We start from the raw sequence: 24627 nt of genomic DNA, 5'->3' as shown, positions 1-24627 counted from the left end.
GGTTTCTTCTGCAGACCACGGGAAAAGATCACTAAAATTTCTTTAAAATCATATAGATCATAAGCTTGATGTAATTGATATTTGCCAGACTTTGTGCCTTCTTCAAATGTCCTTGAGACATTTACTTTTCTGCCTTTTCTTGAAAAGAAAAAAATGGCAATGGATTTGCATTATTGTAACAGTTTTTTTTTTTTCTAATTATAAAAGCGAAATATATTTAGACACTTTACAAAGCAGATAAGAAAATAGAAGAAAACATTTTGGGTGTTTGATCTGAGGGTGGATGGAGATTGAGACAGGAAACAAGAAGATTCATTGTAGCTCACCTTCCCTGGGCCTCAGTTTTCCCACCTGGAAAATGAGCAGATAGGCCTGCAGCTATCCACCCAGCCTGATAGCCCAGGGATGCTCGATGCTGTAGCGTGTTAACACACACACTACAGATGCCCTGGGTCATGGTGAGAGCCATGGTTAATACCCAGGAAGCTTGTCCATCCATCTTCTATGGGTTCACACACAGTGGCCATTTAACTCTCACTTTACAGATGTAAACTGTGGGCTTGGAGGAGATAAAGTGATGACCACAGCCCTAGAGCTGTCCCGTCTCAGAGGTCAGAATCACATCCAGTGCTCACTTCTACTCCCCGGAACCGACACCCTCTCTCCCGGACCTGGACCTCACTTCCTTCAGTCGCTCAGCAGTCCATTCCCCACAAGCTCGGGAACGGCGGTGGACTGGGATGAGGGCGGGTCCGGAGGGCTGGCACGTCACTCAGCAGGACCAGCTCAGAGAGCACCAAGGTTCCTCCACCTCGTGCTGGCAAGGTGATGACCACCTGGTTCTGCTGCGTGTGTGTCTGATGCCTGAAACGGCCAACTTTGTCCACCAGGGTACTGCCGGGGACCAAAGAATACAGGGAATAGCTTCGAGTTTATGTGTCTGGTGTTAAAAATCAATAATTTCCCTCCTCGGGAGGCACACTCAGGGGCAAAATAGAGCGAATCACTTACTGGCTTCTGCGTGCACACGGGCAGATGATGAAGCAGCCGAGGAACCAGTCATACATCGTAATAAAGTACCCTTCACCTCTGTCTCTGCATCAGCGAGCGTGCACCCCACCCCACATCGACCAGGAGCCATTAACCCCCACAGTGCTGGGCCGTCACTCACCCCTAATCCCCAGGAGCAGCTTTGGCATGGAGGCTGCCGGGGGCTTCCCCAGGAGGAAGGAATTCAGAAATATAAGCGTGAGCCTCCCAACGTCCTCCGAAGGTGGATAAGTTTAGAGGCTCTGTCTGGCTTTCGAGGGAGGCGGGCTGTCAGTGGGCTAATGCCAAGTAAACAAGCTGCTGCAGTTTACCCCCCACTGTCACCCTCCCCTGGGCGCCGTGTCCTGGCTCATCTATTCTAGGGCACTTTGCTCCCCCGTAGAACATTCCATCCCTATCCATAGAACAAGAGCATGTCTGAAGAAGCAGAAATCTGTGGCAGCGGCAAAACTGCTTGGGGGTTCGGCACTCACCACTGGAACCAGCCTCAGCATTTGCCACATACTGGCCCTTTGGACGCTTACAGTAACCTCGTGGGAGACGTGCTGTTATTACACCATTATAAAGATAAGGAAACTGAGGTCCAGGAGGGAGAAGGAGGAGGTCAAGCAACTTGCATGTCTCACATGTGGTGACGCTGGGATTGGAGCTCAGGCCTCAGCTCAGACCCTGAGCTCTTGACTACTCTATTGTTTCACCCATCCCTGTGGTCCCTCCACCTTTGCCTCATTTTACAGTTGAGGTTCTTGCCTTAGAGCAGCAAAACCAGGCAGATTTGGAGTTAAAATCCAGGCCTTCTCAGAGCCCCAGGGCCTCCAAACTTCCATCAGTCTCAGAGGAGCTGGCATCCTTGGACCTCCAGCTTCACAAAATGTTAGGAACAAGTGTGCACGCACTTCACCGTTTACAAAGCTCTCTAATCACCATACACCACTTAATCCTCATGAAAAAACACTGTAAAAGAAGTCTGACCATGGTCTTCACTTCACAGACAAGGAAACAGAGATCTTCTCTGTGGGACAAGGACTGGTGTATCCCCAGCATGGCCCAAAGGTGCGCCATGTGCCACCCCATGGACCTTCTGCCAGCAACTCTGTCCCTAATCAGCCTTGAGAAATTGCCGTCATTCTTCCTTACAACTTTATGAGGACTTCTTATAGCTCAGACGTCCCCTGGCCTCAAGCAAGAGGATGAGGAGACCCAAGTCATTGTCTAAACCAGCAGAGCTTGCTCTTGGCACCCTCTACTCACCCTTCCTGAATCCTGGGAGTCCTTGGATAGCTCCCTGAGCTCAGAGATCAGGTTTCGTACTTACCTGTATCCCCAGAGCATTTATCATAGGGCTTGCTAGTTAACATAAACAGAGAGAAAGGGATGGAGGAAAGGAGGAAAAGTCCTTTCATACAACATTCACTGATTCAGACCAGCCACCCCAAGCTGGTATACATGGGTGGAATTTTTATTTATAATTATAATGTCACTAAGCAGCTGTGTGACCTCCTGCAGGTATATTAACCTCTCTGGGCCCCAACATCTCCATCCATAAAGGAAAGTAGGAAGATGGGATCTCAGATGGAGGCTATGTGGCATGTGCTTCCACCTCCCCCTACAAGACCACGGATATCCCAAATCAATCCCAGCATGTTTCCCATGTGTTAAGGGGTGGGGATGGGGATGACGTTTCTTAGGAATCTGAACTAGACAAATGTACTTTTTCTTTTTGGTTCCCAGCCTCCAAACCCGATTTCTATTTGAGAGAGGCCCAAAGTATGTGGGGTGCAGGGGTTCAAAATCCCTCATATTGTCCAAGAAGTGGACATTTCTTTTCTCAGCTTCCAGGACAGGAGAATGGGGTTTAGAATTGGCCAACAGGATGGTCCCACTCAGGACTCTGAGTATAAAGCAGGTGACACAAAGACACAGGCATAGTTAAAGGTTTCTCAAGGGATGGCATGGTGACAGCAGTGGCCAGGCCAGGGGCAGCATTGCAAACACCCTTCCTGCTGTGTGAGCTGCCTGTGCTTTGGGCCACCAGCTTGGCTCCCGTCTATTTTGCAACAATCAAGGGGAGGCCGTGTGGTCCAGTGGTTAAAGCTATAACTTTGAAGTCAGGTAGATATAGGTCTGAGTTCTGTTTATGCCATTTATGAGCAACAGAGCTGTAGGTAAGTAATGTACCCTCAGGGAAAACTATTCTCTCTTCCATCAGGCAGACACAATAGTAAGTACTTCATAAGGGTGGTTGCAGGGCTTACGTAAGGGAATGTGAGTGGTGTTCCTAGCCTGGCGCCTCAGAGGGGCTGAATCAGTAGAGGTTACATTAACAATGAATAAGGAAGAGGAGAACTTTGAGGACCAGTTTCCAAAATGGGGGACTGAAGCCAGGGCAGGTGCACCTAGCTGTGAGCAGCCTGAACAGCTGTCCTGATGCAGAGCAGCTGGGGAGGGCCCATCACGATGGGTGCTCCAGGCAGGGAGCTGGCCTTCTCGGGGAGAACCGACCTTTCTCTCTGATGCTACTTAAACCTGAATCATCGAGTGCTTTGCCCTTGGAGGAAGCTCAGAGGTGCAATAGGCTGGTGCCCGCATGAGCACAGAGGCGACCCCTCTGTGAGTTAGAGGACCAGCCTCCGCTATTGCCAATTCCCCCAGATGGAGCACAGGGCCGGCTCCTGATCCCAGGGTGTGCCAGCCTGGGCAAGCAGGCGTGCCAAGAGCCTGCTTTTCCGAGGTGTGTGCCAGCGTCGGGGGCCAGATGCTCCCTCCCAGGCCTTCCATCAGCAACGGCATCTGCTCTTCTCCCAGGCTGGTCCAGCTGCCACCCAGGTGGGAGGCTCATTTTTCAACCCAGACCCTTCTTTCTGCCACCACGCCCACCCCGGGCATTCCCTTGGAGTCCCAGATCGCTGTCCTTCCTTGGGTCAGTGTGGCCTCTAGCTGCAATGTCCACTTTCTGCCTGTCTCTGTTTCCGACTGTGATTTAATTGGGAGCCTGGAAAACCCTGATTGTTCGATAATTGTAAGGCAGAGAAATTACCAGGGCATCAAAGGTTGCTCCAGTTGCTATATTAATTGTCCTTTGTTATCTCTCCATATAAAAGACCACTTGATAGAGACAAAAGCCAGCTGGCTTTAATTCCACAGCCTTCTGACAAGAGGATGAGAGGCCATTGTTGGCTCCCATCCGTTTCTTCCCAGATAGAAACCTTTGCTACTCCCTGCCCAGCACGGCCCCAGCAGGCCATACCCCGACCCGAGACCAAGAGCGAGGCCCAGCACCCTCCGCCCACAACCGGGCCCAGACCCTGGTTGTCTCCTGGCCCAGTGGCTCACAGAGGCGAAAAGCCCCGATTCTTCGCTGCGTGTTTCGATGTGCTTTTTCTCGAGTGCTGGTGTGTAAGTGCACGTGGGGACACTGCAGGATGAATAGCTAGCGTTTACTGAGGACTTCCTACCTGCCAGGTGCCACGCCGACCGCTTTACATGCCTTTCTTGGCAACAGGAGTTACACGTGTTATTTTTCTCTTCATTTTGCAGACGGGGCTCAAAGGGGTTAAGTTACTTGCCCCGGGTCCCATAGCAATGGCTTGCTAGAACCAGGATCAAACTCCAGGTGCTCGAACGGAGCCCTGAGTCCCTCTGCAGCGCTGTTCTCTGAGTACCCTTGCGGGGTGTGTGTGGGTGCGTGTGAGTGAGGGTGCGAGAACGTGTGTGAGTGTCTATGAATGTGTTAGGGGGTGCAAGTAGAGGACGGTATCTAAGCAGTGGGTCCAGTAGAAGAGGACCAAGCAAAAGGCGTGAACGACGAGATCATCAAGGCATATTGGCACGTTTAATTTGTTTATTTTTAAAGGCCCAGCCACGCCTTACTTGAAACCATTGGAATCTAGCAGTAAACAGACTCGTGTTTGAATGTTGAGCATCTACTTGTGCTGGGCCCCATGCCCTCAGCTGTAAGTGGCCTGGAGAGGAGTCAACCACGTGTCTGCCCCCTGGGCTCCCTGCCCGGTTCCCAGCCACAGATATAGGCATGGGCTTCCAGCGCCTCTGCTTCTGCTGGGAGGACCTGGGAAGGCTGTCTGGAGTTGCCTTGAAGCCATTCATTTTTTCAAGCCGTTTGCCAGTTACCTCAAACATCACCTGGCCGGCCAAGATCTAGACTTATTCAACAGTTGATTATCCTTGGAACCAACAAGGCTGTGTATCACTAATTCACAATTTGGCTGTGGTTCTGCACCTGCGGCTACATTCGTGAATAAAAAGAATGGGGTGTAGAGCTCTGTCATGGCCAGGCCTGATGGGGCATTAGCTGTGATTTCACGACAGCCCTCCTGAAAGAGATCCCGATCCTGTGTGCCAGACTGGGACACTGTAGCCCAGGAGGTCAACGTGATCTTCCCCAATCATACAGCTCATAAAGGGGAAACCATGGCAGGAGTCAGACTACCATCCAACGGCGACTCTGTACCATTGTAAGTTGCTCCATCTTTACCAACAACCCATAGATTATTTACAAGTCGTGGGTTTCAAATAAGAAAACCCGGAGGAAGTAAACACCAGTGCCTGGAGCCAGGTTCAGTCCAGACTCTCTGGATAGTTCCCAGGCCCTCTTACCAGCCCCTGACCAGGGCACAGACCGTGGGAGATAAAGCTGAGGGCAGTAGCTCACTGGCAGCTATTCCAAATCTATAGGTAAGTCTGCAGTTTACAGCTAAGCCAGGAGTAGCCTGGGTCCTATTTCCATCTCCCCAGGTCCGTCCTAAACCAACCAGTGGCCAAAGATGATCAGGATGTCTCAGGAGCGTAAGAATGATGTAGAAAATAAGGGATAGGGCATCTAAGCCTTCAGGGGTAAATGCCTTTCTAAACTTAGGGCTAGAAATGGTCTCCCCTGTTGAGCTGGGTGATTCCTACCACTAGGTAACCTGTTCTGTTTTCATCCTGGTTTCCTGGAAACTGAAAAAGAAGAGTTACCTTCCGTTGTTACAATTCATCTCAGCACATAATTCATGATCTAGTTTTATTCTTCTACTCTCTCCTCATTCATTATTCCACCCTATGGAGGAGATATTATTATGCCCATTTTACAGATGAGAAAACTGAGACTTCAAGAAGTGAAATGATAATGCCCTGGTTGCATCTGACCCAGTCTCTCTGGTCATCAAGCCCTCCTAGGATTTTCCTTCCCACTGGAATCAAATCTGACCTCTCATCCTAGTCTGTGATTGGCAGCCCCCAAGTTCTCCACACCATCTCCCATCTTGTTTGCCCCTCTCACTCACCATGCTTCAGCCACACCAGCCCTATTCTGAGCCTGAACCTACCAGACTTATCCTCGGCCCCGGCCTCTGTACCGCTCCTTCCTCTTCTGGAAACACTCTCCCTCTGGAGCTTTGCATGGCTGGCTCTTATTCGTCATCCGAGTCTCAGCTTAAATGTCACTTCCTCAAAGAAGTTCTTGACCACGCTACCTACACTGGCCTCTGGTCGCTCCCGGTCATATTTTCATCCTAGCTTTGCTCTCTCCTGTCCAGTAATAGACACCTCCTATTTATTTGTGCAATGAGGTGTACCCACCACTAGAGTATAAACTCCATGAGGGCAGACGGGGTGAGGCACCTAATAGGAGCTCAACCAAGTTTTGGTGAGTGAATTAATCAATGAATGAATAACTCACTGGGATTCAAATCCCCTGCATGGAACTCTCTACCCCTCAGCCCATATGACGCCAAGGCAGGGAATATGCTTCTTCTAATTTCACAAGGAACGTGCAGGGGTCTGTGTCCAAACATCCCAGCTTTGAACCAGGCAGCAGATAATAAGGGGGACCGGGATGTATTCTGGGGGTCCCAGGACAGCTCCCAGCATCGGGTTTGGGCATGTCCAGCTACAAGGAAGCAGCACTCTGCCAGGAGAACTGGTCCGGCCCAGTCCAGCAGGCACTGGTATGGCTGGAGGCCCCCAGTGAAGGCTCGGTTAGCAGGCCTAGTGAGCAGCAGTGATGGTTGTGTCAAAAAATGCAGGAAGGAACCGCACCCTTAGCAACTCCCAGAACACCAAGGAAGGGAAGTTTGCAGGACTCTGAAGTTCCCACAGCAGCAGATGGACTCAGCATGTGAGACACAGGTGCTCACACCCGTACGAGAACCAGCACGGGAAGACCAGGCCGCTTGGGGTCAGGCCTGACTCTGAGGCCCCAGCCGGCCCTGGGGGCACGTTCCCTTAGACACTTAATACGTGAGGTCACCAAAAGCTGTCAGGGCTGAGACAGGAGTTCTGAAGCCAAAAGTAGCCCAACCGGAGTGCAGAGGGCACCAGAGCCTGAGAGGGGAACACGGGCCAGGCCAGAGCCCCATGCCTGGTCCATATCAGAGGAAATAGCCAATCAAGGTGAGAGCCAACCAAGGAGTCAGGGTCATGGGCAAATCGACGTGCAGTTAGGGAAGGAGCCCCAAGGCTCAAGGGTGGGCCAAGGCTGCCAGGTGGTTTGGGCTATTACCTGGTGAAGGTGGTCAGAGCCTCCTCGGAAGGTCCAGCCTCCAGGGGTCGCGGCCTCCACCAGGCCTCTGAGGTGGGCATCTGACAGGCCGATGCGGGGAGCAGGCGTGGGCGGAAGTCCGTTTGAACTCCCTCAGCCCTGTATCTGAGGAGGGAATTAAACCGTTCTGTTCTACTATGGCGTTTCATTGACTTCTGGCAAAACACGATGTCCTGCTTCAAAGGAAAGGAAACACACAGGCTTAGGAGGCTCGTTGGACATCAAAGAGCTATTAGAGAACAGCATCCTGATGAGCTAATTGCAAATGCAGCCCGAGCAGACGGAGCACATTTGCCCAGGAACATATGGGCTCACACATCCAGGGAGAGGGTGCTGGGGACAAGATGTATGTGGGGCTTTGCTGAACCCAACGTGTTTGCAAAATAATTCAAGACATTGCCTCAGCCTGGGCTGTTCTCCCCTCTGCATTCCATCAAGCCGGGTGGGGGTGGGGAGAAGGAAGCTTGGTGCCTCTGCAAAAGGAGGCCCCAGGGAGCAAGTAAGCAGGACTGGGCCCAAACAAACCGGAACATTCCCTGCAGAGCCAGGGAGACACGTGGGTGGAGAGAGCCTTCTCTTGACTCCCAGACACCCCTCCAGACTGTGTGCCCCAGACCAAGTGCAGAGGGCCAGGGGCAGCAGTGGGTTATTCTCCTCCTGGACCTCCCCGGCCTCACCCATCCAGTCGGGGTACGGAGCCCCAGCACTTTCAGCCCTGAAAAGGTTGCAGGCGTCTCCTTCAGCTCCATCATTACATGTCTGGAGACCACACGGTCCGGGTCGTCTACCCCAGGGCTCCCTGGGGTCAGACCAGTTGTGTGGGCAGGCCCCAGACCCTCAGCCATCACGAAAAGCTGAGTGACTTTGCTTCCATCTGGTTTATATCAATACATCAGGAGAGGACATAAGATTTTCCTCGAAGAAAAGGGAGATCCAGATTATTAATAAAAACTACTTCTCTGGAACAACGATTTCATCTTACCAGTTGAGGAAACTGAGGCTGAGGGGGCCATGACTACCCAGGGCACACAGTGAATCAAGGGTGAGACCAAAGTTAGAACCCAGGACCCTGGCTCCAGGCCAGTTTTCTGGCCACGCCGCCAGGTGGCCCACATCCTGTCAGGTTCAATTCTAGACAAGTGTCCAGGCCCACAGCCAGGCCCCAGCCTCCCCGGGCCCCCTGAACACATAAGCTCTCCTCAGCCCTCGGGGTGGGGGGAGCATTCCTCAGCAGGATCTGTGCCTCAGCAGTCAGGAGGACACCTCCGTGTCACCCTCCCACCCTCCAGGCTGAGCCGATAAAGGGTAGAGGCAGCCGGGAGGCCAGAGGGAGCTTCCAAAGTAGAAGGCAGGGAGACAAGGGGGAGAAGCCAGCGTGTGAAACCGACATTGACTCTGCTGCGTCTTCTAAGACAACGAGCTGTGGGCCAGCAGTGGGGAGGGAGAAAATTGGAGAGATTGTATGGGGCCTTGGAGGTGGCCTGTTCATTGTACAGCTGTGAAATCCAAGACTCAGAGGCCGGGAGGGGGAGGTTGGGGGCTGGGGGGTGGGAGGCATGCCCAGCATTCCCAGCAAGGTCGTAGCTGAGTCCTGCCCTGGATAAAGCAGTACAAAGGCATTGGGCACCTGGAAGAAAATCTAAACCCGTATGCAAGGCTGAGTCTACCCAGCCTGGGTTTCCAGCCTCCTCTGCTCCCCCTCCCTCCTCACTCCCAGCTCTTAGACACAGCATCCTCGCCTCTTTCTTCACTGCTCTTATTATAGTCTTAAGTGATGAACGAGTTTGGGTGATTCTTGTATTAATTTTCGTCTCCCCCTGCCCCAGACGAAAAACTCCATGAAGGCAGGAGTTGGTATGCTTTGCTCACCTCTGAGTCCTCAAAATATATTTGATGAATGAATGAGTGAATATATCATGGCTCTTTCTGACTTCAAAACCTGCCATGGCTCCTCCCCACCCCTATGATTTCACTGGTAAGCCCTTTACCCAGTACTGAGGTCATTTATGATCTGATCCAAGTTCCTTTCTGGTCTCATCTCCCACCATGATTCTCTTCATACATATCTCCACCCCACACAATACAACGGCTCTGGACAAAGCCCACTACTACTCCAGAAGACCCTGCCTTCACATGCCTTGATAGCTTCAGGCCTAAAATACTCCTCCTACTTGTCTTTATCTAGATGACAGGATCCTACTGATTCTTCTATACCCAGCTCAAACGTCCCCTCCTTTCTCCATGGTGAGCCATCTCCGTCCAGGCCCTAGGCAGCATAGGTGGCTCCCTCCTTGGTAGGCAGCCCTTGAATATGGTGCAACAACCAGGATACTACACAGGCATATAAGATAAGGATTGGTTTCCATCCGATTCTACCATAAGAGACTAGGCCTACCATAGGACAGGAGGTATGGCTTACCTACCTCTGTGTCCCAACACCTGGAGTTTAACCAATTGGAGGGCACAGGGCCCTTGACCCCTAACCCAGTTGGTGCTCTTTCCACCACACATAGATCAATTTCAGATCATTCCATTCCGTTTCAATATCCTCCCCCCCTTCTCTTTCTCTCTCTCTCTCTTTCTCAAAACCCACATCATCTGGAACCTTCTCTTGGCTTCCCTCTTGCCTACCATCCTTCCGGTCATTGCTATTCCTCAGCAAGGAGGGTCCAGGAGGGAAGCTCAGGTGACGCCCAGAGTGGCAGGCTGGTACCTTTGGGTTCAGGCCGGTTCTCAGACCCTCCAATGCCCGGTGCCCTCACCTAGAGAAGAGGCCTCAAGTAGTCTAGACCAGTACCTGAAAATTTTAAAAGCATCACACAACTCTATTTGTCCTGTGCAATGCTTTTTAAGATCAGTACATTTTATAGACAAATATAGATTTCCAGTTCCTCCTGAAAAATTAAAAGATCAAACCTTTCTGGCACTTTCTCACAAAGCATCAACAGGGAGGAAATAATAGCAGCTTCCCGTTTAGATAGAGCCTATGCTCCCTAGTTTGCCATAGACTCCACTACTCGCTGTTGCCCATCAAACCCCCCTACTTCGCTAATGACCAAAACCTGCCTGGCCTGTTTAGGCATTTGGGTTTGTGGTCTAGAGGAAGTTTGGGAGACTTTCTTAGCTCCTAAATCAGAGATCATTCCTCCGGCCCAATGCCTCCCCTCTCATTTGTTCCAGATCTCTCTCTCTCTCTCTCTCTCTCTCTCTCTCTCTCACACACACACACACACACACTGACTCTAAACCCATAAGGGTGCAGTGGAACCCATAAGCCCAACTGCTGAGTCTGTGGACACAAGTGTCTCACTAGGGAGTATGGGAAAGTAAAACACTCCAGGGAAGGGGAGGGGAAGAGCATAAACATGGGTGTGGAGACATATTACATTCCAAGGTGGCTGCCTGTTTTACATTCCACCAGCAATGAAGAAGAGTTCCTATTTCTCCACATCCTCAACACTTGTTATTTTATCTGTCTTTTTGATTATCGCCGTCCTAGTTGATATGAAGTAGTATCTCATTAGGATCTTGATTTGCATTTCCCTAATGACTAAAAACGTTGAACATCTTCATGTGTTTATTGGCTGCTTATATATCTTCTTTAAAGAAATGTCCATTAAGATTTTTTTGCCCATTTGAAATTGAGTTATCTTATTATTGGGTTGTAAGACTTGTTTATATACTCTGATTACAAGTCCCTCATCAGATACATGATCCGCAAGTATCTTTCCCATTTTGTGAGTTGTCTTTTCACATTCTTGATGGTGTCATTGCAGCACAACAGTTTTAATTTTCATGAAATACAATTTATCTAATTGTGGGGGGCGTGGTCACTTATGCCTTTGGTGTCGTATCTAAGAAACCATTGCCAAGTCCAAGGTCATGAAGGTCCGTACCTACCTTTTCTTCTAAGACTTCTATAGTTTTAGATCTTAGATTTGGTCATTGATCTATTTTGACTTAAGTTTTATATGTCGTATGAAGTAGGGGTCCAAATTCATTCTTTTACTTGTGGATATCCAGTTGTCCCATCACCATTTGTTGAAAAGACTACCCTTTCCCCATCTTATCATCTTGGCACCCTAGTTGAAAATGGCACCCTTGACTATGAACATGAGGGCTTATTTCTGGACTCTCAGTTCTATCCCATTGATCTATATGTCTATCCTTGTGCCACTACCACATTGTTTTAATTACTGTAGTTTTGTAGTAACTTTTGAAATCAGGAAGTGTGTGTCCTGTGACTTTGTTCTCCTTCAAGATTGCTTTGGCTCTTTTGGGTCTCTTGACCCAGATGAATTTAAGATCAGCTTGTCGATTTCTAGGTCTAGCCATTTTTTGCCATGGGAGAACATGAACCTTTTTTTAATAAGTCTTTGTATTTTAATTTGGATTTTTTAAAAATATGATATTTCCTGGTTTAAAAGAACAATTCAGGCCAAACAAAACAACTGCTGCAGGCTAAATCTCAGTGCCACTAGTTTGCAACGCCAGCTCAAATCCCAAGTCCAAATTTACAAATGGGGAACTGAGACCCAGAGAGAGAAGGTAAATCTCTCAAGGTCGTACAGCAAGTAAGGTGTGCAGATGGGGCTCAGACCTAGAAGTTGGGTGTCAAGACCAGAGCTTCGGGCATCCTCCTCTGCTTAGTTCCTCTCCAAGCAATATCTCTGGAAGCATACACCACACCCAGCACATGTGTCCAGTGATGTCTTAGGCCAGAAACACTCCTCCATCCCTTCCCGCCCAAAGATGCTGGGCTCCCGAGATGCTGGGGGCTCCCTTGGTCTCAAGGCTGAGGTTCAAATCCTGGTGTGGCCAATGATCCCAAAACATTCAGACACCATCATAATTTTCACCAGCTCGTGGCCTGGAAAGACAGGGTTCCCCTCTCCAACTCTCTCTTGCAACCTGGGGAGTAGACTCTAGGCAGAAGAATGAATTGCCCTCCTCTCCGCCACCACTCTTTGGGTTTCCACAATGCCATTTTAGGAAAGAAAGAAAGAAAAAAAATCAAACAGAAAGCAATCAGCAGTAGCCAGTAAACTTGTAGTCTCCAGAAAGTAATTTGGAGCGGTAGAGTGGAGAAAAAAATTTGTCAGATGGAGAGCCGGGCATGTGATGTGGGCTGGAGCACGGGGGCTTGGGGGAGCCTGCTGGCTGCAGCCCTGCTCCTGCAATTAAGATGATAGCATCGAGACCGCCATAATCCTCAGGGTCGTAAACTGTGTCACAAGGTGCTTCCTCGGCAGGGTGAATCCAGCAGGCAGCTGGTCATAATTTTTCTGAGGCTTCCTTTTTGTGTTTTAAAATTTTTTTTTAAGGACAATGATGCCAGTTCTGATTTTACTGCAAGGTGCCAGGTTTTCATTTCATATTCTCTGCAAAGATGGATTCACTGGAGTGTAAAACAAGAAAAAAAAAAACCCACACACACAGACACACCCAGACACACACACACACACCCAGACACACACACACACACACACACACACACACACACACCACCTTGAGGCGTCCCACATTCTCCCTGATCATTTCTGAGAAATCAAATCTTACAGCATAGTGATTTTCAGGGATTCTTCTTTAAATAGTTTTTTTCTAAGTCACTCGTATTAGGATATGTAGAATCCAAAAAAGGAACAGTGATAAGTGTCCTTAAAGCTTATTGCACACACTTCCCCACCCACCCATCCACCCACCCCAGAACCTTAGAGTCGAGGATGCTAAAGGCCAGAGAAGAGTGGACTTTCCTGACGCCCACTGTTTGTGGCTGAGCTGGGCTGAGAACGCACATTCATTTGTGTGCAGGGCGTCTTACACCCGAACACCCATTTAGATATCATCAACCTCAAAGTATTTCATTTTATAAAGTGGGGCAGAGGCCCGGAGAGGGGAAGGGACATGCCGGCTCCACGGGGGAGCCGGGTGGCAGCTCTCACTGTAACACAGGTCAGTGGAAACCTAAGCCACAGATTGCCCTGCTTGATCAGCGGGAGCTCACGGCCTCAGGAGAGGAGGGGGCATGGATGGGAAGAAGAGGAGGCCAGTTTCGGGCGGGCCGGAGGAGTAGCGTGAACAACAGACAGACCGGAACAGCCCAGCAGCCCTCCTCCTCTGTGCCCTCCCTTTGTCTCCTCTCCCAGATGTATCCCTTGGAAATGGACCAAGGTACCCGTCCCAAGGCCAGCATGTAACCAGTCTTTCACAGAGGTCGGTGGCACATGTGATCAGCTCTAGGAGGAGCCCCACACCATGACCCACGGAAGGTAGCAGGAGGCTCTGGGAGAGAAAAGCAAATCCACAGGACCCAAAGGTTTCCTGAGTGGTGGTGTCCTACTTAGACCACCCTTTATTCTAGAAAGGGCAGAAAGATGTGAGCTCTATTGCCACAGGGTTGGGCACAAGTTATTATCCAATAACCTGTGAAACTCCAGAACTCTGCTGAACATGGGTTCACAGCGACAAGTAGAAGAAAGTGTCTAGCTGAGGGCCACAGGGCTCTGTTCTCTGTACTCGGCTACTGAGAGTTTTTACTAGGTTCCTACATGGACTGTAGGCTGACCCAATCAGATGGGCGGGAAAGCAAGTGTGAAGGACGGCAGCTTCAGGATTCCAAAGAGGGTTTCAACAAGCATGTATTAAGTGCCTACTGTGTGCAAAATGCTTCTGTCCCCTGGGCTCGTGAAGACTCTTTGCCCTGAGGAGACTGAGGAAAGAATGCAGTGGGGCAACTGAGGCAAGAAGAGCCCCTGGGTGATGCAGCAGCAGTCCAAGGGATTATGGGGACAGGGCAGCCCAGCAGGACCCCAAGGGCTCCACACTGCCACCCAGACCCCTCGGGTGGGGGCCTCGCACAGGAGAAGGGCGGCAAGGCTGGGAGCAGCTGAGTGTTAGCAATAAGCTGGCACCAGCCTCCCTGTCCTGTGAGCACCCTGCTACCCCAGCGTGACAGTGCAGCCACTCCGGGCACCAGTTGCTAAGAGACAACCCTGAAACCAGAATCTTTGTGGCTGCTAACCTGGGGTGTGAGAGGGAGGGGTGGCAAGGAGCTACCACCACCACCAGCTGCTGCCCCTCCCTCTGCAGGCCTGGTGACCCTGTGGGATAAAGGCACCCAGGAGGTATCTCCTGGAGGCCAGTCCTGGGCACAATGAGGGGCTCTCAGCTACCCCACCCAGATGCTCCTCTTTAACCCAGGCCCCTCTCTCCAGCTTATCAATCAGTCCCAAGTACCACCACCCACCCCCAGCCTTCAGCTCAGTCTGCTTCCTCCAGGAAGCCTGAAGAAACCCAATACTCTGCTCTCCTTAGACTTGGGTAGCCCTGATTCACCTGGCATGGGTCTTTCCTGTGCCTGGCGACCATGCTCAGATTTCCCATAGAAGCTTAGAGAGCCCTGCCCCGTCTCTCAACAGGATTCATCACTCCCCTTCTTTAAACCTCTGCGTTGGATCTTAGCTGTCCACAGCCACAATGTGAGGCGGTGTGGGCTCTCTCTGCCCAGACTGGGTGCTCTGCGATTTGTTTATTCCATGATAAGCCGTATGCCAAACCCCGAGCTAGGTGCTGGGGATGCCCCGGTGAACAAGACACCAGCCCTAACCTTGGAAACTTATTGTATAGTACAGGACAGAGATCAGTAAATGAACAGTGACAATCCAGGGGCCATCCTGTAGGAAGGCAAATCCTGGGGCCTGCAGTAGCACCACATGGCAAGGGCACCTAACTCACATCAGGGGCATCTGAGAAGGCTTCCTGGAGGAAGGAACGTGTACGATGAGACCTAAAGGGTTAGCAGGAATTAGCCGGGTGAAAAAGGGGAAAGTGTGTTTTTCCAATAAACAGCACCTATTTTTTGAATGTCTACTTTGGACCAGACACTGCTGTCTATTCCAGCAGTGAATAAGCAAACACAGTCCTTGCCTTGATGGAGCTTAGAGCATGGTGTGGGCACTGATGCGACATGAATAATTACAACACTGAATTACAACTGTGTAAGAAGAAAAGGTCAAGACATTCAAAACAGAGTGGGAATACTTAGGCTGGGCTGCGGGTGGAGACAAAAGTCCCTGGGAAGGCCAATTTAGGCCAAAGCTTGAGGAAAGAGGAGAAGAGGTCTGCCAGGCGAAAGGGATGCAGCAGGGAGGAACAGAATTACAGGCAGAATGACCTGTGCAAAGGCCCTGAGGCAGCAAGGGATTTACTATGTTAATAGATCTGAAAATAAGGACTAGAACAGAGAGTTTTGTGCATAACGGCAATGCTTTAGTCACCCTTCATTATTGCAATTAACATTGTTGAAAGAATTTAGAGGTTCTAATGTTGTCACATTTCTTTCCCATTACAGTCATCACAGGTTATGGTGGAACATTCTCCTCACTTCACAGATGATGAAATTGAGGCTCAGAGAAATGAACGTGTGCCTAAGGTCACGGAGCAGGAAGTGGTTATGAGGATTCAAATCCAGAACCCTGTGACCGCAAGGGAGCCTCTTTTCTCCCCTCCCCATGGCCCCAGTATGCACCCAGCACCACTTCCTCACTTGGTATAGGTGTGAGGTTATATAGCTCAGACCCAAGACCCAGGCCCACAGCATCTCCAGGTGGAGGAGGTGTCCTGGCCCCTCATCTCACCAGCTGCACCCACGGACATGCTTACTGGCCTCAGATTCAAACACTAATTGCCCATAAAGTTTTTCATCTCAACAGATCCCAGCTGTGACCTGGAGGGAAGTGGGGGGCTTAGGAGAGGAGGTCGTTAAAATGAGGAATTTGGAAATGGCCATCTCCTTCAAAAACAAAAGCATGTTTTCGCTACAGGCATCTCAAGGGCCTCTTGTCTCCTCGGTCACCCGCCAGACTATGCGTTGCTTGTCAAGTGATTCCATCTTAATCGAGAATTCAATTGGCCCCAATTACATTATGTATGTAAATTTCCATCTGCAAATCAACACAGCTTGGACATCACTCTTGTCGGGCCGCTGCCTTGGTCTCCAGCTCCAGAGCCTGCCCTCGGCTCAGCCTCTGCCACCCAGGGAGGGGCGCGCTGGGAGCCAGGAGGTAGACGAGGGCTGGCGCTCCACACCACAGAGCTGAACTGTCCACAGGCAGAGGCTGGGGGGATAAACCAGGCTCCAGTTGCAAGTTGGGTTTCCACCATCAATTTCCAACGAGAGCAAACTGGGAAAGCAACTGCAGTGGAACCACCAGCCTCTGATTTTAAGTCCAGGCAGCATCTGAGGACACCAAACAAGGGCACTATGTCTCAGGGAGGCACTTGTGTATAAGAGATCGCATATGGGCTCTGGAGCTGGACTGTTTGGGTTTAGATCCCAGATCTGCCACGTATCTGCTATGTGATCTTAGGTAGTTTGACTAACCTCTCTCAGCCTCACTTTTCTTTTCTGTAAAATGAAGATAAAATGGTATCTTCCATACAGGTTAGTCAGAAAGCACTATGTAAGCATTTGCTGTCGTCACCTTCATCATCATCATCATCACTGGTACTACCACTACTTTGCTGCACACCAGGCTAGAGGATTATCCTTGTTAAGCGTTAGAACGAACCTGCTAACTCCATAGGGTACAAGCTGGGAATACCCTTAATTTTCCTCCCCTCCAGGGCTGGGAGCAGGGGGAGGCAAGGGAGGCACTTGTGGCCCTGGGAACAACGTATAGGAAGGCACCAAAGATCCCAGTAATCAAAATAAATCACATTTTAATGCAATATTTTTAAAACTCAAAAGTAACGCAAAGAAGGTCGTGAGGTACAAAACATCAAAATTTAAACCTACGTGGTCGGCGTGATTCTTTCCCTGAGTTGAACGAGATCTCAACAGGTTGGTCCCATACTTTTTCCTGTTACTCTTGGATAATAAAAAGTCATCTGGTCCCTTGAGTAACCAAAAAGAATCTTATTTCACTAATTAGAATCTCCGGTCCAGTTAAGACCACACTCAAATCCCCTTTCCGGCCTGTCCCCCCCCTCCTCCAGTGGGGCTGGAGGCCGCTGGCCTTGAGGGAGGAGGTCCCCTCTCCTGTGACCTCTGCCCTCCTCCTCCAATGCACGACCTCGGATTCTGACCTCTTGGGGTGAGGCGCAGAGGAAAAGGGGATCAAAAACAGGCTGCCCAGCCTCCTGGAGCAGGGTACCTTGGACCTGGTGCTGTCCTCTCTGGGTGGGTGGGGAAAATCCAGCTCCTTCTCACTGGGGCTGTCACAAGTTCTCAGATGAGTCCCCTGGCGGGAGCTCTGCATCATCACCTCCAGATCCTTCCTTAGCCTTGGGCATCTGAGGGCCCTCTGGAGGCCATGCTGCCCTCTGGGCCTGCTTCTTTGGAAGAGTTCCACAGCCGGCCTAGAACACAGGTGCTCACCTGTTCCCTTGCCGGTGAGAGAAGGCAGCTTCCCTCCGTACATGCCTCACTGCCCCTTCCGTTGCTTCACACCCAGCTGCTCCCTTGCAGATATGCCTATCGTTACACTTCCCAAACTTTGGGGCACCCTTGCCAAGCCCTCTGTGATAATTAATTTTATGTGTCAACTAGACTGGGTTAAGGAATGCCCCGATGGCTGGTAAAACAATATTTCTGAGTGTGTCTGTGATGGTGTTTCCAGAAGAGATTAACATTTGAATCAGTAGATTGAGTAAAGAAGATCCCTCCTCACCGGCGTGGGTGGGCATCACCCGATCCCTTGAGGACTGAAATAGAACAAAAAGGCAGAGGAAGGGCGAATTCCCTCTCTCTTCTTGAGCTGGGGCATCCCTCTTCTTCTGCCCTTGGACATCAGAGCTCCAAGTTGTTGGGCCTTTTGGGCTCCAGGACTTACATCAGCACCCCTCCCCCCAATTCTCAGGTCTTCAGATTCTAACTAAATTATACTACCAGCTTTCCTGGGTCTCCAGTTTGAAGACAGCATATCGTGGAATAGCTCAGACTCCATAATCACATGAGCCAATTCCCATATTAAATCTTTTTTTATATCTCTCTAGATAGATAGAGCTCTCTCTACATATATATGTATATAGATAGATATATAGATATATCTAGAGAGAGAGAGAAAGATACAGATAGACACGGATATAGATATCCTATTGGTTTTGTTTCTCTGGAGGACCCCGACTAACACACTCTCCTTGAAAGTCTCTCACTAGGCCAGAGGGGAGAGGGGCAGGACAAACACCCCCGCACTCCCACACTTCCCTCCAAGGGAACTCTTCTTTTGGCCCCTTCCTTAACCCCTCTATATGTGAGTTGCTGTCACCTGACTCCCTTGAAGCCCAGCCAGCTGGTCTAGCGCCCCCTTTGGAACGGGAGGGTACTTAGCATCACTTGCTTGGTCCTCAGCCTCCGGCAGCTCAGCCAAAACTGAGACACAGAGTTACACCTGCATTTCCTCCAACCCTCACCATACCCTGAAGGGCACATCTGATTACTTCCACTCATAGCTGGGGCATCTGAGGACCCCAGAGGCAAAGTCCCATGGCCAGTCAGTGGCAGTGCTGAGACATGAGCCCTCGGCTTCCTGCCTTCCCTAGTGGACAATGGATAAACAATCAGCCCTAAGGGGAAAATGCAGGTGGCTGTGTATGGGGGTTGACAATCTTCATAAAGGACATGACCGAGCCACCTGTCTTTAGTAAGCACCTGCTGGCTGCCCAGGCCCACTCCCTGACCTCAGCGAGTGTGGCAGCCAGGTGACCAAGACTGACCCACACATAGGGCATGCGGGGAGAGCAGCACACATTGGAGGCCCTGCCTGTGACTCAGTCCCCCAGAGCCAGAGAAGCCGCAGGAGAAGGCACCACCCAGGGAGCACCCTGTGGGAGCTACAGCAGGGCCTGGGCGCGTCCACAGTCCCCCAGGTGGGGATGCTTTTAGAATTTGGAATGTGATACGGGGTTTCTTCTGTCCCCTTTGGCCGGACACAGGCTCCTTCTTAACCAAACACACAGGCGAAGCCATCCGTCTTAGGACCGTGCTAGACCTGTGTGACCTCTGGCCCACGTCTTGGCCTTTCTGAGCCACTGAGCCTCCACTTTTACATGTTTGTCTAACAACGATGATAACGGTACCTCACATCACAGGGCTGTGGGAAGAATAAAATGAGATCATGCAAACCCAGGGCTGAGCAGTATCCGTGCACATTCAGAAGTGCTCTAACGTTAGCAAAGCAGTGCCTCTGCTATGTGCCGGGGCCCACCGAACAGGGCCAAGTCCTTCAATTCCCGGCCTGCACTTTCCATGAAGGAGACAAGAATGTTCTCTCCAGTGCTGACAGGTCAGACAGTCACTCAACAAACATCCACCAAGCACACAGCCTTGGACCCAGCAGACGCTCCATAAGCACAGAGCCCCCAAGTACAGCCAATGAGAACAGTGAGAATATAAGACCAGTGAGAACTGGTTTAAGGGAAAGCCTAGTTGGAAAGGGGGTGAAGGAGGACTTCCTAGAAGAGGTGCTGTTTGAGCCAGGCCTTGGAGAGGGAATGGGAGCTGCAGGAAGACAAGACAAGGGCAAGGAGAAGCCGAGTGAGGGCCTCCGAAAGCACCCCGGGGAGCCCCAGGCAGAGGATCACTGCCCAGCTACCAGGGCAGCTATAGGTTCTCCAGCCATGGGGGTGTGTAGGGCTGTGCTCCCCTTCTCTGTCTGCCTCCCCCTCTGTGCACTCCCCAGGGCCAGGACCAGATCCACACCAGTCACCAGGGTGGCCTTGGCCACCAGACTACCGCTGCCCCTTGGTAGGTGCTCAGGAAGTATTTATCTAACTGCTCATGGGCCTCTGGGGACTGGGCACTGGCGGTTCCTGGGGCTCTAAACCATCTGCTCATTTGTCCAGCAGCTGTGGAGCACCGACTCTGTGCGGGGCACCTCTGCAGGGCTGCAATGCAGTGGTGGCCTCCGCCCTACCTGAGGGGCTGAGAGTCTCCAGCAAGCTGACCCTTGCCATAACCCTAGGATCTGGGCAAATAAAAGGCCTGGGAACCATGGTTACAGGCCCTCAGGGCACAGCCACCTCCCAGCATCCTTAGCTCTTCTTGACCGAGGCCCAGGCAGTCCTGGGCTGCACTGGCCTCCCCACAAGGCCCCAGTGAGGACCAGGCAGCACACGTAAGGGGAAGGGGCCCGAGTCCAGACCTCGATGGGGGACCGGGTCTTTGTGTCTGGCTATGAGTTGTGATGAGGTGTTGGTGAAAATTCCAACCCAAGTGTGACCCCTGGAAGCTGCTCTCTATGTCTCTGCCCCTCTACTCCCCTGGTGTTCCCTACCCTTCCTTCCAACCCTGCTCTCCAGGCTGTCAGCCCCAATACTAACCTGCCAGCCCTCCATCCTTCTACCAATCCATGCTCCTTCCACCTGGCATGCCCTTCCCCACCTTCCTTACCTGGAAAATGCTCATTCACTCATTCATCCAATGAACATCTACTGAGCACATTATCCCGTGGGCCAGGCACTGTTCTAGATGGTGAGAATTCAAGGGTAGCTAAAACAAGGTTCCTTTTTTAAAGGGGTCCCCAGCCTTGCTGGGGACACAAACACATAAACATATAAACTTAGAAGCACTTTCAGGTGTAGTGCAGGAAACAGACACAGTATAATCTAGGCCTTACTCAAGAGTCACCTCCTCTAGGATGCTTTCCTAACACCAGACAGTCAGGGGCCCCTCCCGTGTGCCCCTGTAACACCTTAAATGAACCTCTAGGAGGGCACATATCACACATTGTTTTATGGATACTTTTAAGTTGGAATGAGAAACAAAGATATATTCACTTCAATATCCCCAAGATTGAGCACAGGTGCTGGTACTGGTCAAAATAGGTTGAATGAATGAATGAAGGAAGGAAGGAAGGAAGGAAGGAAGGAAGACAGACCATTATCAGCTTGTTCCCCTGTGGCTATTTGTATTTGCACACGCATTACTGTTTAAGCACGTTTCTATTAAGCTAACCATCTCTGTGGACACGACATGCCCTCCCTGTGTGAGGCCTCTTGCTGTGTCCTGGGGCCAGTGGACAAATGGGACATGGCTCCTGGCTACAGATGGCATGGGTGACAGGGCAGACAGGCCCATAAACACACGGCCGCATCCAGCCAGGGGTGCGCCTGACCTGTGTGGAAGTGCATTTCCACGTGAGCCGGGCCATTTGACTCTCATTCCCTGAATGATAATTGGAAACTGGCTGGTGAGTCCATCGGACCCAGTCATCTGAGAGTGATTTTGATGATATGACAATCTGGCCTTGAGCGAAAAAGCAATGAGGAGAAAGAAGGGAACTTCTGTCTGAGGAGCTGAAAGCTTGAGTGCAGCCCAGGGAACAGGGACAGCGGCTGAGGAAGGGGATGGGGGCAGAAAAGAGGAAATGGGCCATGGCGTCTGCCCAACCAAGCAGCTTTGGGACATGGAAGACCACGGACAATGGTTGTAAAATGGAAGTAAGTTGGGCAATAAGAGGTGCCTGTAGTCAGGAGAAAATACCAGCTCAGAGGCAGTGCTGGCGGCAGTCCTGCAAGGCAGAGCCCCCCGTGGGCGCTCACCCACTCCCTCTTCTCTCCCCACCCTCCTCCACTCGGCGTCACCTCCCAGAAGTGCAGGGACTCAAGGCCTTGCTCTCCCGGCAGGCAGCACGTGGACAGGAAGTGGCATTTGGTGGAGCCCTGATCAGGGGTGAGAACACCACCGCTTCCCCAGATTGGTTTTCCGACAGTAAATTATAATTGCTCTAAGTGTTCTAGAACTCGGGGACGGAGATTAATTGCAGCTCCGTATCCTAGGGCGCCCTGAACTTTAAGCACAGCGTGACGTACAGGTTGTTAATAAGAAGGGGGGATCTGGGAGGACTTTTCAGATGAGCAAATAGGAAAAGGAAAACAATTTGAATTGGCTTCTGCACCTACCAAGGGGGAGTCTTTGGGCCTGGAAGGATGCTTCCCATCTTTCCAACCTGGCCACGGATAGTGTTTATGATGGTCAGAGGCACAAAGTGGCTCCCAGGGTGTGGGGACCTGTGGCAGACCTCCGTCCCCCTGGCCCAGAATGGAGCCAGCGCCCAGGGCTCACAGGAACAGCAGTCACAACTCAGACGGCAGCCCAGTCAGGAAGGTGAAGGAAACTAATAGCACTTGCAGGCAGGGGACACAGCAGCACAAGGCAGACACTGGGGGCCAGGGAGCCCGTTCCCTCAGGGGCAACCTCGGCTCGGCTCCAGCTGACCCTTGTTACCTGGGAAAGCAGCCCATACTGCTGGGTCTTCAAGAGCAGAATTCCAGGTTTCTGTACAAAATCTCTGTGTTTTTATAGTTGGAAGCTTATTATCATTTTAACGTATTTTACTGGGCCAGATAAAATATATCCATACTGGAATTTGGTCCATGGGCCAACATCTTGAAACCTCTACCTAACAAGCAGTTACTTCCCCCCAGTGAGTGGGAGGTTTGGACCTGTCTCTTCCCTGAGAGAGGAGAGTTTCCCACCCTTCTGCCTCCTGGTTCCTTCCCTCCCACAGCGTTTCTCTCTGCCACCCTTGCCACAGGTGCCGTCCTTATCTTCTCATCTGTCTCCCTATTAAAATTTGAGCCCCTTGAGAAGCATGGATTATACGCCCCTCTATCCAGAGCAGCTAAGAAAAGGCCCAAGTGAGGGCTCAGACAATGTCTGCTGAGTGAATGAATAAGCATCGTGCACTTTCAAACCTCTCTGCATTTGCCCATTCTCTTCCTTCTACCTCCACAGTGCCTAATTTAAAACCTGACACATGCATCCGGTCCAAGCCTCTGTCCCCTCTGTTCCCTTCACCACATCTCCAGCTTCCCAAACTGAGATCAGGGCCAAAGAGGATGAGAAGCAGAAGGGACATAGAGTCCATGGTGGCCATGATTCAGAGGCAGGAACCAATGTCTGGCAGGAAGAAAGGATTTGCACGAGTCCAAACCATGATCCGAGCTGAACCTCCTGTCTGGAGGGGGGCAATGGACGTCGCTGATACCCCTGCCCTGGGCCCTCCTTCCCTCTCTTCCTCTCCCGTGCTCTGGGGACCAACCCTCCCTCCTGCCCCCATCCTGAGGACAGGGCTGGAGCAGCACAAGCTCCCCAAATCCCACTTCCCCAGCAGAAGGCCTGAGAGCCACCATCACGCCAACATGCACTCAGCTTGAGATGTACCTGGAAAGCCATTCATGTAATACAAAACAGAAATTACTATTTAGAATATGAAATCAATGCATTTTATTAAAATGTCTTCTGGAGCCACGTTCCATGGCTGCTGTATCTCTGCTGTTGGGCCACTCAGGGGACACTGACCCTGGCAGCCCTGGGCCGACCCACCCCATCCCAGGGCAGCTGCTTGCTGAGATGGGGACATTCAAGCTGTTATCTGGATACAAGAAAGAGATTCAAAGGAAGAGCTCATTTGTGCTGGGAGCTGACTGGTTTCCCTTCTTCCTTCCTTCTCCCACGTGGAAACCCAGTGGGAAATGGAGGCAGTCAAGGGTGGAGGTCAAGAATGCATTGAGTTCAGGCTCCAGTGTTTACTAATGTGGGACCTTATATCAGCTCTTTTATCTCTCTCTGCTTTGGCTTCCTTCTCTACAAAATGGGGGTATGTGAAAAGAATACAAACCACTAAAGTTCCAGGTAGAAACATCTTCCATACTTTAGATCATTTAATCCTCCTAACAACCGTATGAGATAAGTACAGTAATAGACTACAGACTGTAATAATAATAGTCTCCATTTTACAGATATGGAAACTGAGTCACAGAGAGGCAAATTGGGTTCTGCAACGTGACACAGCCAGTAAACACTGGAACTGTGATTCAAACATAGCTACACATAACTCTAAAACCCGTGTTCACCTTTTCTTAACTTTTAAGAAACTTAAGAAAACATAAACATGATTTGAAATACAGAAAGCATCAGAAAGACAGGGCAAAGCCTCCTTCTCATCATTGTCCTGCATCTTCAACCATCCTCCTCTCCAAAACTATTCTTCTACATCTCTTATTTTAACTTCCAGAGTTTCTTTAGGCATATACAA

This window comes from Leucopleurus acutus, assembly GCF_964270905.1.
Source record: "Leucopleurus acutus genome assembly, chromosome: 14".
NCBI classification, from domain to species: Eukaryota; Metazoa; Chordata; class Mammalia; order Artiodactyla; family Delphinidae; genus Leucopleurus; species Leucopleurus acutus.
This window is presented reverse-complemented; position numbering follows the sequence as displayed.